The sequence below is a fragment of the Rana temporaria genome, chromosome 7 (genome assembly GCF_905171775.1).
Source record: "Rana temporaria chromosome 7, aRanTem1.1, whole genome shotgun sequence".
Taxonomy (NCBI): Eukaryota; Metazoa; Chordata; class Amphibia; order Anura; family Ranidae; genus Rana; species Rana temporaria.
In genome coordinates, this window is record NC_053495.1 from 31,140,453 (window position 1) to 31,155,731 (window position 15,279).

At 45.3% G+C, this 15,279-nt stretch overlaps 1 protein-coding gene across 1 annotated transcript in view; it reads right to left on the reverse strand.

The window, feature by feature from the left end:
• PRICKLE2 (prickle planar cell polarity protein 2) overlaps positions 1-15,279 on the reverse strand; it is a 396,885-nt gene that overhangs the window by 225,437 nt on the left and 156,169 nt on the right. The window lies entirely within an intron of this gene.

Genomic DNA, 15,279 nt, shown 5'->3' on the forward strand with positions numbered 1-15,279 from the left:
GAGAAATAAGACCCATAGACTTTGACAAGTCTTGTAAATATGAAGTATAGCATAATGTTAAGTAGGAATGCAGCTAAATCAAATTTATGTAGCCAAGTAACAGCAAGACGTCAGTCACTAAATGGGCATTTTACAACATTACAAGACTGTACAAGAGACCCTTCTTGTCTAGCACTGAGCTGTGGATCCTCTGAGACACATTCCAAAAAAGAGAAAAAAAATCTTGAGTCTGTTGGTAATTTCCTGTAAATTCCACCAATCGTTTTTTACCACATTATCATTTTAAACAAACCAATTTTTTTTTTTTAATTCTCAGAATATACAGCATATTTGAATACATAGTTAGTTAGTCTGGTTGCCTTAGATGATCTGACACTGCATATATACAGCTACGAGACTGTATAATAGGAGTACGTAGACGCACCTAAATGTCAGAAAGTGCATTGATATCTTGCAGGAAGAAAATCACCATTTTCAGGTTGCTGCATAGAAGCAATTAACATTTCTAGATGTTCCCTATAAGATAGCAAATGTCAGTTTTTGAGTAAATATCAACATTCATTTGTTCTTTAGGGCCCCTTTACACTGCTCCGTTGAAAAAAAGGTATATGCATTTTTGCAGCGTTTTTTGAACTCCTGACTCCAATCTATAAGACTTGGATTTAAAAAAAAAAAAAAAAAGTCTCGTCTCTGCCCCGCCTGTAGTGGGTGGCGCTGCTGGCCCCTCCCCCCCACAGATTTGCTCTCTGCACACCCAATAAGTAGCACAGTGATGATGTCACTGCCACAAATATATGGCAATAACTTGGCATTGGGAGCACACAAAGTGGATTTATATCCTTTGTTGATATTGAGGAATACATTTAAATTATACTTTTTAATTTAGCACAGCTGCAGTGTGCTCAATGAGAACATCATTTTTGCTAGTTGCCTGGAGCTGCAAGTGCCACATACCAAGAGTATGATGTCAGGCTGACCACTAAATGCTGGTTTCATCACATTGCTTTTTAATTCCCAAAGTCAGCACTTAATCCTTGTGTATACTTTGCTAAATGGATCAGTGCAGCTGTTCACCAAATACCGGAACTCCTTGCCTATCAACATGGCCACAAAACACTTCACACATTAATGTTAAATAGCATCACAACGCTAAATCAAGAACTGGAGAAAGTATAAACCTAACTGCAGACATTTTTTATTGTATGTATTGTAAAAGGTGGAGAAATTATTATATTCTTGCTGGTCCCTTAGTTATGTCTGTGACCCCAGACACTTTCTTTTCCTGGGACAACCATACAGGAGTGCAGTTGCCTCCGGGACTGGAAATCAGATGTTCTAACCATTCCTGACTCCACAAGGAATGTTTTTTTTTTTTTTTTTATCTGTGTCCCCATTGGACAGTAGGGAAAACGTCACCAAAAAAGTACACAGATGACAATAAAAACCTATAAAGAGGCCCAAACCTGTCTTAGTTCTATCCAAAATTGTATAAACTGCTGGGGCTAAAGTTAAGCTATAGTCTTTCCACCCAAAAGCTGCATGTCTTTTGTGGATACCTGTGATCAAAGTATTGTAGTAAGACGTTTGCCTGGAACCATTATCCTAACCTCCTTGGTGGTATGATTACGTCAGATTTTTGAATCTCAAAGTACATTGTTTTGCATGGAAAATTGTCATTTTGTAGGCCTGTAATCCTTAGGAGCAACTCACTTAAAGCAGATGTTCAATTACAAAACTTTTTTTTTTTTTAAATCAGCAGCTACTAACACTGTAGCTGCTGACTTTTAATAAGGACACTTACCTGTCCTAGCCGCCAGCGATGTCGGCCCCCGCCGAGGCCGATCCTTGATCGGCTTCACTGCCTGTTTCCTACTGCGCATGCGCGAGCAGAGCGGCGATTTGTGAATGGGCCGGCTGATTTTGGTTTACGACGCAAACTCCACCCAGCGGCGGCCGCGGTATTGCATCCTAAGATCCGACAGTGTAAAACAATTACACCTGTCGGATCTTCTGGCTATCTATGCGTAACTGATTCTATGAATCAGTCGCATAGATAGAAACAGAGATACGACGGCGTATCAGGAGATAGGCCGTCGTATCTCTTTTGTGAATCTGGCCCAAAGTGCCTGCTTGCGGACTATCATTCAGAAAAGGCAATCCCCACAAGCTAATCGCCCACAATATATATATATATATATATGTGTATAATTGTGGAATACTAAGCCAACCCAAAATGCATTGATACTAAAAGAGACTGTGTACGTACTTGAAGGAATTTGATGTAATAATGGACTCTCTGCCTCCTTTTGTATAAATAAAGAATTTGAAAGAAAATAGGCAATAAAATATCGAGGTGGGGGGGGGGCACATTTTGTTCTCCCACGGGAACCTTTTGGTGACTTTATCACTTGTAGAAAAGAAAACTTTTCTCTAAGAAGCCTAATTATTGTTGGTCCCTAATTAGGGCAGAAAATTGTATTTTCGAGGGACTTCTTAAACATGACTGGTGTGAATTAAAACATAACTGTAAAATTACGATCTACGCAACTGAAAAAAAAGGAAAAACCTTTCTAAATTCTAATTACCCATATTTGTGGTGCACTAATTATCAGTGTGCATATTAAAGATTAGAAATTATACCATATACATTTTAAGACGTAAAGCTGAGATGGTGTTTGCAACTACAAGAGCAAGCTAACATAACCCCAATTATATCTGTAGAAAGACTCTGGCCCGGATTCAGCTAGATTTGCGCATTTATTACGGAGGCGCGGGGCAATGATTTTGCCCTGCGCCCCCGCAATTTTTTTGCGCTGCCCTTGATTCACAAAGCAGAAGCTCCGTAAATTGCGCGGGCGCGCGGGCAAAATGCCCGGAGCTAACGCGTGCAATTTAAATGATGCCGTAGGGGGCGGGAATCATTTAAATTAGGCGCGTTCCCGCGCCGATCGTAGAGCGCATGCTCCGTCTGGAAACTTTCCCCGACGTGCATTGCGGCAAATGACGTCGCAAGGACGTCATTTGCTTCAAAGTGAACGTGAATGGCGTCCAGCGCCATTCACGAATCACTTACGCAAAGTACGTAAAATTCAAATTTTGCGACGCGGGAACGACGGGTATACGCAACATTGGCTGCCCCTGCTAATACCGCCGTACGGAAACAACGTAAATTGCGTACGCAGGGCTCGCGCAACGTTGTGAATCGGTGTTAGTATGCAATTTGCATACTATACGCTGAGCACAACGGGAACGCCACCTAGCGGCCATCGCAAGAATGCAGCCTAAGATATGCAGGCATAAGAGCCTTATGCCGCGCAGATCTTAGGCTGCAGTCGGCGTAACGAGGTTCCTGAATCAGGAGCACTCGTTACGCCGGGGGGAGGAAAGCAATTGCGCTGTGTAACCTATGGTTACACAGGCGCAATTGCTTCTTGAATCCACCCCAGTATTTCTTTCTGTCTAGAGATGCCAGAGCTGCCGATGGTAATTTGTTTTTGAAGGCGCAATGTCCAGGGCTGACATCCTTCATTCCCCATTTGGTGAGTCATAGACCAAAAACAAGAATGGCAGGTGGTCCGACACCTAACTGCATGCATCATTGTTCCTGGTCAGTGGCTCCATATCGTGGATTTACTAAAGGCAAACAGACTGTTCACTTTGCAAGTGCAGTTGCTCCAGAGCTCAGTAAATTAGAGATTTTCATCATTCAATCATGTGCAAGCAAAAATGCTGTTTTTTTGTTTGTTATTTTATTTGCATGTGATTGGGCATTGTTTGCAGAGTGAAGCTTCACCTAATTTACGAAGCTCAGATGCAACTGCACTTGCAAAGTGCACCGTCTATTTGCCTTTAAAGTAGTTGTAACCCTTGCTAATACTAACACTATGGGGTTGATTTACTAAAGACAAATAGACTGTTGCTCCATGAATAAGCACTGTGTAATGGTGTGAAACGCGTCAGCTTTTGTTCTAATTTTTGCTGTGACCAGTTTTAATAAAAGGAAAGTTTTTTGGAGTGCGGCTGTCCAAGTTATCTATTTTTGCACGGTTCACAGGGGTTTGCATATAGCCAAGGCCAGCAGCCAGGGCCGTATTCCAGACAAGGCCAACAAGACCAGGCCTTGGGGCGGCAGTGGGTGCAGGGGCGGCACTGTGGCTGAGAGGAGAGGACACTTTCACCACTTTCATTCTCATTTCGGGAGCTCCCCCCCCCCCGTCATGTCATGGATGGTGATTTCAGCAGCAGCACCCCCGCATCTCAATGTCAGCACCCCCCCCCCCCCGCTTCTCAGTGTCCTGCCAAAAAAGCAAAAAAAAAAGTCCCCCGGCGGATAATGTCCCCCCTGTACTGCGGAGGCGGCATTGAAGGACCCGGCCTTGGGGTGGCAAAGGGAGTAAATCCGGACAGGATGACAGAAGGCGTTGCTGTAGGGATGTAGCCACACATCTGAGCAGTTACATGCATACAGGTATAGATGATTTTGTAAAGGCTGCTGGCAATGGCTGTATGCAAACACCTGTGACATTCAAGTGCAGGAATATGCCTCTTCTTGACGTTGCACGACCCTCTGATCTGCGTGCCTGAGCACAGCCTTGGGACCTGCACCTTTCGTACAATTCGTCTTTCAAGCCTTGCCCCCCCCACTCGAGTGCAGCCCACTTAGCTTCCTTCACGTTCCAATGATCATCACTGTGTGGCCCTATCTGGAGCCCCGAAGCCTTTCCTCCAAAAGTATCCCTACCGAGGGACGTAGCCATCTTCATTCCAATGGCAAGTCAGACATATCGACCTTTTGTGGTCCTGTGGAGTTCGCCTTTTCCCACAGGAATGTATGAGGCATGTACAAGATAAAGGGAACTCAGCAGGGGTATCTTTGGAGAAATGACTGTGCAGCTTCAGGCAGGGCCACACAGTGAAGATTGCCGGAACAGACACAAAGATATGTATTAAACCAAGTGGGCTGCACAGGAGGGGAGGTGGGGGCATGCCTTAACAGAAAACTCACTTAATTTCCCTATCTCATATTTCATGTCCTTCAGAGAATGCAGCAGTGAGTGTCAAGACCGAGGCTTCGACAGTGACGCACAAAGCTTGGGGGATTCTGGCAGAACCATCTCTCTGTGGTTCTAAAGCAGTGGTTCTCAACCCCTCTAGTGCCGTGACCCCTTGATAAAATTTCCCAAGTTGTGGGGACCCCTATGCCGAAATCAGGAGATAGGGTCTCCTCCAGCCCCTCCCACTTCGCATTTCTCACCAGTCAGCTGACCTCTAGTCTATGCCCCACAGCCATGCTGTGAACTGAATGGGCGGGCAAGGGCTCCAGGAGCAGACCAGCTGGGCGGCCACAGGCTCCAGGGACAGCCCTGCTGGATGGCTGCGAAAAGGCTGAGAGTGCTGCGGGCTTCAGGAATAGCCCTGGATTCGGTGACCCCTGGCAAATTGTCATTTGACCCCCGAGGGGGTCCTGACCCCAAGGTTGAGAACCACTGTTCTAAAGAAATACACAAAGTCTGTGGACAATTTCCCCATCAGGGTCTGCAACTGAAGCAGACTTCACCACTTATTGTCCATTGAGCTGCACTGATCTATATAGATCAATGTAAGCTCACGTGGGGGCACAGAGTAAACAATTGTTTTCTATGTGCCTTGTTCACACTATAAATAGGTGGGGGTGTGCGCTGCACAACCTGTGCGCCCTAAATGTAAAGCATCACTAGCGATGCTGGTGTGAATATTTACTGTACCTACAGGCAGTGGTGTATTTAGGTTTTGTGCTGCCCTAGGCCTGACTAAACCCGTGCACCCCCCAATTTAAATATGACACACCCCTTCCTGTCAAAGCCACGCCCCTTTCAGTTTAAGACCCGGTGGGCACGATCGCCGCTGGCCACGAGTGCCAGCACGGGGATTTGTGTGTGTAAACATACAAATCCCTGTGCTGTCAGAGGAGAGAAGACAGAGTGTGTGTTTCTACAAAGTAGAAACAGCGATCTGTCATCTCTCCTAGTCACTCCCCACACAGTTTTAACACACTGAGGGAACACATAATTAACCCCTTGATCGCCTCCTAGTGTTAACCCCTTCCCTGCCAGTGACATTTATACACTAATTAGTGCATATTTATAGCACTGATCGCTCTATAATGTCAATGGTCCCAAAAATGTGTCAAAAGTCTCCGATCTGTCCGTTGCAGTGTTGCAATACCGCAAAAAAACGCAAATAACCGCCATTACTAGTAAAAAAAAAACACAAATCCATAAAAATGCCATGAATCTTTCCCATAGTTTGTAGACGTTATAACTTTTGTGCAAACCAATCAATATATGCTTATTGAGATTTTTTTACCAAAAAAAATAACACATATTGGCCTAAACTGATGAAGAAATTTGTTTTGTTTTTTTAAAAACATTTTTGGGGATATTTATTATAGCAAAAAGTAAAAAATATTTTTTTTTTTCAAAACTGTCGCACTATTTTTGTTTATAGAGCAAAAAATAAAAACCGCAGAGGTGATCAAATAGCACCAAAAGAAATCTCTATTTGTGGGAAAAAAAAGGCCAAAAATGTTGTTTGGGTACAGCATTGCATGACCATGCAATTGTCAGTTAAAGCAACACAGTGCCAAATTGTAAAAAGTGCTATGGTCAGGAAGGGGAAAAAAATCTTACGGGGCTGAAAGCCGAAGTAGTCACATTTCCAAATGAGCCTTAAAAGTGCTGTAAACACCATAGGTGCATTTTCTGCGCATTTCATTGGTGAATGGACTCAACACCTGTTGAACTCAGGCACAGTTATTTTTGTCTCACCACTAGGCATTGCTCACACTACCATGTATAAACCTCCATTCGCTCCCTGTTTTGACAATTGGTGTTAATAGGTGGCCGCGAAGCTGTAAAAATGTGACCCAATGGCTGGTTTTCAACGTCTGTGTGAGTAAGGCCTTACCTGCTGCAATGTACGAAGTTCAATAAAGTATAATTTTATGACGCTTCTATAAAATTAAAGAAAAAGGGCCAGATTCTCAGAGACTTATGTCGGCGTATTAGTAGATACGCCGTCGTAAGTCCGAATCTGCGCCGTCGTAAACTTAAGCGTATTCTGGAAACCAGATACACTTAAATTAGGCCAAGATACGAGCAGAGCAAGTCTCCTACACCGTCGTATCTTAGGGTGCATATTTACGCTGGCCGCTAGGTGGCGCTTCCGTTAATTTTCGGCGTAGAATATGCAAATGACTAGATACGCCGATTCACAAACGTACGTGCGCCCGTCGCAATTAGTTACTCCGTTTACGTTAGAGATACGCCGGCGTAAAGATAAAGCTGGTCTCTAGGTGGCGCATCCCATGCAAAGTATGGACGTCGGAACAAGCGTATCTTTTTACGTTGTTTGCGTAAGTCGTACGCGAATAGGGCTGTGCGTAAATCACGTTCACGTCACAGGCATTGAGCCGACATATCTTTGGGCATAAATACGACGTCATACTGAACATGCGCTGTTCGTTCGGCCATGCATCTACATGGGGTCAAGCCTCATTTAAATACAACACGCCCCCTACAGCCTACTTTGAATTACGCGCGCTTACGCCGGCCCATTTAGGCTACGCCGCCGTAACTTAGGAGGCAAGTGCTTTGTGAATACAGCACTTGCCTCTCTAAGTTGCGGCGGCGTAAATACGGTACGCTACGCCCGCGCAACGTAGATCGGCCGTACGTGAATCTAGGCCAAAGTAAGCAGTGCACCTCCTCAACCCCTACACAATGCACACCGATGCCCATGTGTTTTAGCGGGCAGGTTGATGTGATCGAGCCCTCTCCGGGAGCATCTGTATGATAAATAAGGCTCTGCCAGTAACAGACCATTTAAAAAACATATTTTCATAACAATCATCCTTTAAATACACTTTGGCAGTTATAAACTGCTTTGTAATGATTGGAATGGCCCCCTGTGTCCAGGTCCCTCTTGCAGCTGCTACAAGTTTGCCATCTTCCCCCTATGCCGGCTCTACGTTGCACAGCAGTGGTCCCTAAAAATAACGTTATAGAAAACAGCTGTGAAAAGTTCCATGATCATAACTTTGTCTTCTTGTACGACAGCTGAGGAGCATGCATCCCTAGAATGTGCAGGTTTACCTACAGCACCTTCTACCTGTGAGGCCCCGTACACACGTCCGAGAAAATCGACAAGCAAAACACATCGTTTTGCTCGTCGAGTTCCTTGTGAAGCCAAGATTCCTCATTGACTAACGAGGAAATAGAGAACATGTTCCGGGAGGGTTGTCGCTGGCCAGAGCGGTGTACGGGGACCACTATGGGGGCTTTGATCTAAGGTGAGTACTATAATTCTCAAAATAACAAAAATTACAAAACATTTTTTTCGCAAAGTCTGCTACTTGAGTGTTTTTAGATCTTTTTGTCAGATGTTACTATGGTATACTGAAGTATATTTACAAACATTTCATAAGTGCCAAAGGCTTTTATTGACAATTACATTACGTTTATGCAAAGAGTCAATATTTGCAGTGTTGACCCTTCTTTTTCAAGACCTCTGCAATTTGCCCTGGCATGCTGTCCATCAAATTCTGAGCCACATCACGACTGATGGCAGTCCATGTTTGCATAATCAATGCTTGCAGTTTGTCAGAATTTTTTATTTTTTTTTTGTTATGCCACCTCTTGAGGATTGACCACAAGTTCTCAATGGAATTAAGGTCTGGGGAGTTTCTTGGCCATGGACCCAAAATTTCAATGTTTTGTTCCCCAAGCCACTTAGGCCTCGTACACACGACAGAGTTTCTCGGCAGAATTCGGCGAGAAACTTGGTCAGAGCCGGATTCTGCCGAGAAACTCTGTCGTCTGCACACTTTTGGCCCGATGGAGCCGCCGAGGAACTCGTCGAGAAAATAGAGAACATGTTCTCTATTTTCTCGTTGTTCTATGGGAGAAGGCGGCCCGCCGAGCTCCTCGGCGGCTTCATCCCTGAACTCGACGAGGAACTCGACGTGTTTGGCACGTCGAGTTCCTCGGCCGTGTGTACGGGGCCTCAGTTATCACTTTGGGCTTATGGTAAGGTGATCATGGTAGAAAAGGCATTGTTTGTCACCAAACTGTTATTGGAGTGTTGGGAGAAGTTGCTCTCGGAGGATGTTTTTGTACCATTCTTTATTCATGGCTGTGTCCTTAAGCTTTGTACACACGTCCAAGAATCTCGTCAGGAAAAACCCGTTGTTTTCCCTGACGAGATTCTTGGCAAGAAATTCTTGCCGCCAGAGTGTACTGACTTTCATTTCAAAAGAACCGCGGTTCTCTTGAAGGGAAAGAACGAGGTGACGCCATCGGGTATGACGAGCATGCGCTCGTCACATTCGATGCCGTCGCCGCCATCTTGCTTCACCCTACCTAGGCCAGGGAAGCTACCGTGCATGCGTCAAAGTTATTTCGAGCATGCGCGGGTTTCCACGGCGACAGGTAAGTATACACACTCTCTCCCGACAAGAATCTCAACGAGAAAAAAAGACAGCAGGTTCTTTTTTTTTCTCGTCGAGATTCTGGCCAAATTTCCAGATGAGAAACCTGAATGTCGGGAAGAATCAGTTTTCTTGCTGGTTTTTGCCGAGAAACCCGGTCGTGTGTACGAGGCCTTAGGCAAAATTGTGAGTGAGCCCACTCCCTTGGCTGAGAAGCAACCCCACCCATGAATGGTCTCAGGATGCTTTACTGTTGGCATGACATAGGACTGATGGTAGCGCTCACCTTTTCTTCTCCGGACAAGGTTTTTTCTGGATGCCCCAAACAATCAGAAAGCGGATTCATCAGAGAAAATTACTTTACCTCATCCTCAGCAGTCCAATTCCTGTACCTTTTGCAGAATATCAATCTGTCCCTGATGTTTTTTTCCTGGAGAGAAGTGGCTTCTTTGCTGCCCTTCTTGATACCAGGCCATCCTCCAAAGGTCTTCGCCTCACTGTGCGTACAGATACACTCACACCTGCCTTCTGCAATTCCTAACCAAGCTCTGCAATGGTGGTGCCCCCGATTCCGCAGCTGAATTAACTGTAGGGGACGGTCCTGGAGCTTGCTGGACTTTTTTGGACGACCTGAAGCCTTCTTCACAAATGCAGTGCAAATGTTTTTTATGGGATTAAGTTAATTTTCATGGCAAAGAGGGACTTTGCAATTAATTGCAGTTTATCTGATCACTCTTCATAACATTCCGGAGTATATGCAATTGCCATCATAAAAACTGAGGCAGCAGACTTTGTGAAAATAATATTTGTGTCATTCTCAAAACTTTTGGCCACAGATGTAGATTAATTGGCTCCTGACTAAATTGGCCCTAGTATGTGTGAATGTGAGTTAGGGACTTTAGATTGTAAGCTCCTTGAAGGCAGGGACTGATGTAAATGTATAGTACATATGTAAAGCGCTGCGTAAATGGACGGCGCTATATAAGTACCTAAAATATATATATTTTTAAATAAATGTATTAAATGATGCTTGGGAGGCATTTCAGTGCAGACAGCAATCTTGCAGGGTTTAGTTTTACACGGCAGCACACACAAATAGTGGCTACATAGGAGCCTGCAAACCAAGGAGTAACCTTTACATTCAAAAGCAAAACTCGCACCACAGGTACCAGCTGATTTAGGAGAAAAAGAGAACTTTAGCGCATTGAGAAGAAACATAGAGTGCAAGTGTTTTAATTAGCAGTATATGTATCAAAATTAGGCTTAAATATCACTTAAACAGGGGTTTTTCTCTATCCGAAACAAGAAAAAATGCACTAACACATAGGGCCAGATTCTGAAAGGACTTACGACGGCGCAGCGCCATGTACGCCGTTGTAAGTCCTAATCCGACCCGTCGTATCTATGCGCCTGATTCTTAGAATCAGTTACGCATAGATATCCATTAGATCTGACAGGCGTAAGTTTCTTACGCCGTGAGATCTTAACTGCATTTTTTTGTTGACCGCTAGGTGGTGCTTCCGTCGAATTCCGCGTCGAGTATGCAAATTAGCTAGATACGCGAATTCCCGAACGTACGCGCGGCCGACGCAGTAAAGTTACGACGTTTACGTTAGGCTTTTCCCGGCGTATAGTTGCCCCTGCTATATGAGGCGTATATGCGGCGCACCAATGTTAAGTATGGCCGTCGTTCCCGCGTTGAAATTTGAAAAAGTTACGTTGTTTGCGTAAGTCGTCCGTGAATGGGGCTGGACGTCATTTACGTTCACGTCGAAACCAATGACATCCTTGCGGCGTACTTTGGAGCAATGCACACTGGGAAATTCCATGCGCATGCGCCGTCCTGCAAAAACGTCAATCACGTCGGGTCACAGTAGTTTTACATAAAAAACGCCCCCCTGATCCAAATTTGAATTAGGCGGGCTTACGCCGGCCGATTTACTCTACGCCGCCGCAACTTACGGAGCAAGTGCTTTGAGAATACAGCACTTGCACGTCTAAGTTGCGGAGGCGTAACGTAAATCAGATACGTTACGCCCGCACAAAGTTACGCGCGGCTACGAGAATCTGGCCCATAGACTTTAAAATGATCTTTATACTGCATATCTAAAAAAAAAACTACCATTGTTCCTAGTTAACAACATATTGGTAGCTTTGTATTGTTTGACACAACACAGAATACACAGGAATTCCCTAAAGCATTCATGTCCACCTAGAGCAACGGAAAAAGATGCAGCATACAAAACATGTCTTAGCTACAATATGCAAACCGATGCGTGCTCATAATAGAAACAACATGCGAATGCTCCGCCATCGTTTTGTTAGAAACTCAGATCTCAGAGATGAAACGTAAAAACAGTCGACTTACCACAGCTGGATAAACGGACATGTCTCTAACACAACTGAAGCTTTATCTTAAGACATCGAAGGATGATTGCCCATAGAATACGAGGATGCCGAATCTGTTTTCTTTCCCTCCAGATGTTAATGGAAAAAGTGTGGCTTGTGTAGAAAACAGTTGAGAGTCAGTTGGGGTCCGGTAGGGGTGTGCAGTCATGGGGACTGGCCTCCTCCAAACTCTCAGGTCTCACGGAAAGCACTTAGGTCATTACTGTACAGTAACTTCGACAACTCCATCCACCCACTACATGGCTCAGCCAATAGGTGAAAAAAGAAAACTGGAACAGGAAAACTTAACCGTTTCTTATGTGAGTTTCCGAAAACTGATGAATACAACGTACGTATGTGCGATGTGCTTTCACAGTAAGAGTTGAAATTTCTAAACAGTTATAGATACTTACATCTCTGGATCTACCAGTGGTTTTGACATGTGTTTTTCACTGAAGGCGATACTTATGCTACTTAGGGCTCATGCACACTGGGGCAGATTCAGGTACCGCTGCGCACTCCTTACGTCCCGTTTTTGCCCTGCGCCCCCTGCAAATTATTTGCGCTACGCTTCATTCACGAAGCAGTAGCCACGTAATTTGCATGGGCGCTCCTCAAAAATGCCCGGCGTAAGGGGGCGTAATTTAAATGATCCCGTAGGGGGCGTGGATCATTTAAATTAGGCGCGTTCCCGCGCCGAGCTTAGTGCGCATGCTGCGTTTGGAAACTTTCCCGACGTGCATTGCGGTAAATGACGTCGCAAGGACGTCATTTGCTTCAAAGTGAACGATTCACTTACGCAAACAACGTAAAATTTAAACTTCGCGACGCGGGAACGACGGGTATACGTAGCATTGGCTGCCCCTGCTATTGGCAGGGGCAGCCTTACGCAAAAACCGACGTACGCAAACGACGTAAACTGCGTGCGTAGGGTTGTGAATCGGCGTTAGTATGCAATTTGCATACTATACGCTTACCACTACGGGAACGCCCCCTAGCGGCCATCGTAAGAATGCAGCCTACGATATGACTGGCATAAGAGCCTTATGCCAGGCATATCTTAGGCTGCCGTCGGCGTAACGAGGTTCCTGAATCAGGAGCATTCGAAACGCCGGCGCAAGTAAGCAATTGCGCTGCGTAACTATGGTTACGCAGACGCAATTGCTTCTTGAATCTGGGCCACGGTGTACAATGCTCTGAATGCATATCTATAATGAATATTGATCTGAAGATCTGAGCGGTATTGTATGCAATGGGCAAATTCACACTGCTCTGTTTTGGTTCAAAAAAATACAGAAAGGAGGGCCAGACCCAAACCATATATAAGCACCCAAGATAGTTGTATTAGTTGGTACAAAAAAAAAAGAATATAAAGAAAGCCTATGCATTTTAGGGGCAACACCACCTTTATCAGGCTCAGCATAGGATAAAACTTAGATGGACAGTGACCTTACAGATCTGTATTGGAATCGGTATTAAACTCTCTACATGGAGTAACAACTTGACAACAGTTGCTGAGCAGCATTGGACCATTTTGGACCAATGGACAGAAACATTTACATCCACAGTCCAATTTTGACCATATTTATACGGTATGGGCCAGATTCTCAAAGACTTACGACGGCGTATCCCCAGATACGCCGTCGTAAGTCCGAATGGCCGCCGTCGTATCTATGCGCCTGATTCATAGAATCAGTTACGCAAAGATTTGGCCAAGATACGAGCGGTGTAAGTCTGCTACGCCGTCGTATCTTGGGGTGTACATTTACACTGGCCGCTAGGTGGCGCTTCCGTTGATTTCCACGTCGAATATGTAAATGAGCAAGATACGCCGATTCACGAACGTACGTACGCCCGTCGCATTAGTTACACCGTTTATGTAAGACATACGCCGGCGTAAAGATAAAGCTGGTCTCTAGGTGGCGCAGCCCATGCAAGGTATGGACGTCGGAACAGGCGTATCTTTGTACGTCGTTTACGTAAGTGGTACGCGAATAGGGCTGTGCGTAAGTTACCTTCACGTCGTAGGCAGTGTTTGACGTATCTTAGGCTTTCTATCCGACGCATGCACACTGGGATACGTCCACGGACGGCGCATGCGCTGTTCGTTCGAAGCGTCATTTACGTGGGGTCATGCTTAATTTACATAAAACACGCCCACCTCTTCCACATTTGAATTACGCGTGCTTACGCCGGCCGATTTACGCTACGCCGCCGTAACTTAAGACGCAAGTGCTTTGTGAATACAGCACTTGCCTCTCTAAGGCCCCATACACACGATAGAATCCATCCGCAGATAAATCCCAGCAAATGGGTTTCAGCGGATAGATCCTATGGTGTGTACACGCCAGCGGATCTGTTTCCGCGGATATATCTCCCCTGGGATGGATTACAGCAGATCGAATATTCGCTGACATGCTAAACAAATCTATCTGCTGGAATCCATCCCAACGGATGGATCCGCTCGTCTGTATAGACTCACCGGATCCATCCGTCCGAAGGGATCCCCCGCATGCGTCGTAATGATTCGACGCATGCGTGGAATTCCTTATATGACAGTGTCGCGCACGTCGCCGCGTCATAATCGCGGCGACGGCGCGACACGTCATCGCCAGAGGATTTCGGCGCGGATTTCAATGCGATGGTGTGTACACGCCATCGCATAGAAATCCGCGGAAATCCTCGAGAGGATTTATCCGTGGAAACGGTCCGCTGGACCGTATCCGCGGATAAATTCTATCGTGTGTATGGGGCCTAAGTAGCGGCGGCGTAGCGTAAATAAGATACGCTACGCCAGCACAACCTAATGCCGCCCTACGTGAATCTAGGCCTATGCATGTAAATATTTGTGCAAATGTTTACATGCATACAGTGTAAATAGATATGTTTATATGTGCTGCTGCCGCCTACATAAATATTAACAATGTGTAGGTAGCGGAGGCACAGGCGTAGAATGACTTTAGCCTTCAGTCGATCTGAATGAATGAAGGTCAAGCACATTCTGCCACCTGCACATTGTTGATGTTTACATCTCTCCCGAATAAGTCATGTGAATTACTGAAGGCCAAGGTCCTTCTGCTCTGCCACCTAGTTATGAATGAGTTATTAGGGGGATGTAAATATACACAATATGTAGGTAGTGGTGGCATACATGCAGATAGACCTCAGCCTTCAGTCATTCTGAATGATTGAAGGTTGAGGTCATTCTGTGCCTGTAATGCTACCTACACAGGCCGAGGTCCTTCTGCGCAGCCACCTAGTGAATGACCTATTCAGAGGAATGTAAACATCAACAATGTGTAGGCAGCATCACAGGCACAGAAGGACCTCTACCTTCAGTTATTCCGAATGGATAAAGGCTGAGGTCATTCTGCAGGCGTGTCACCACTGCCTACATATTATTGTTGATGCTTACATCCCTCCGA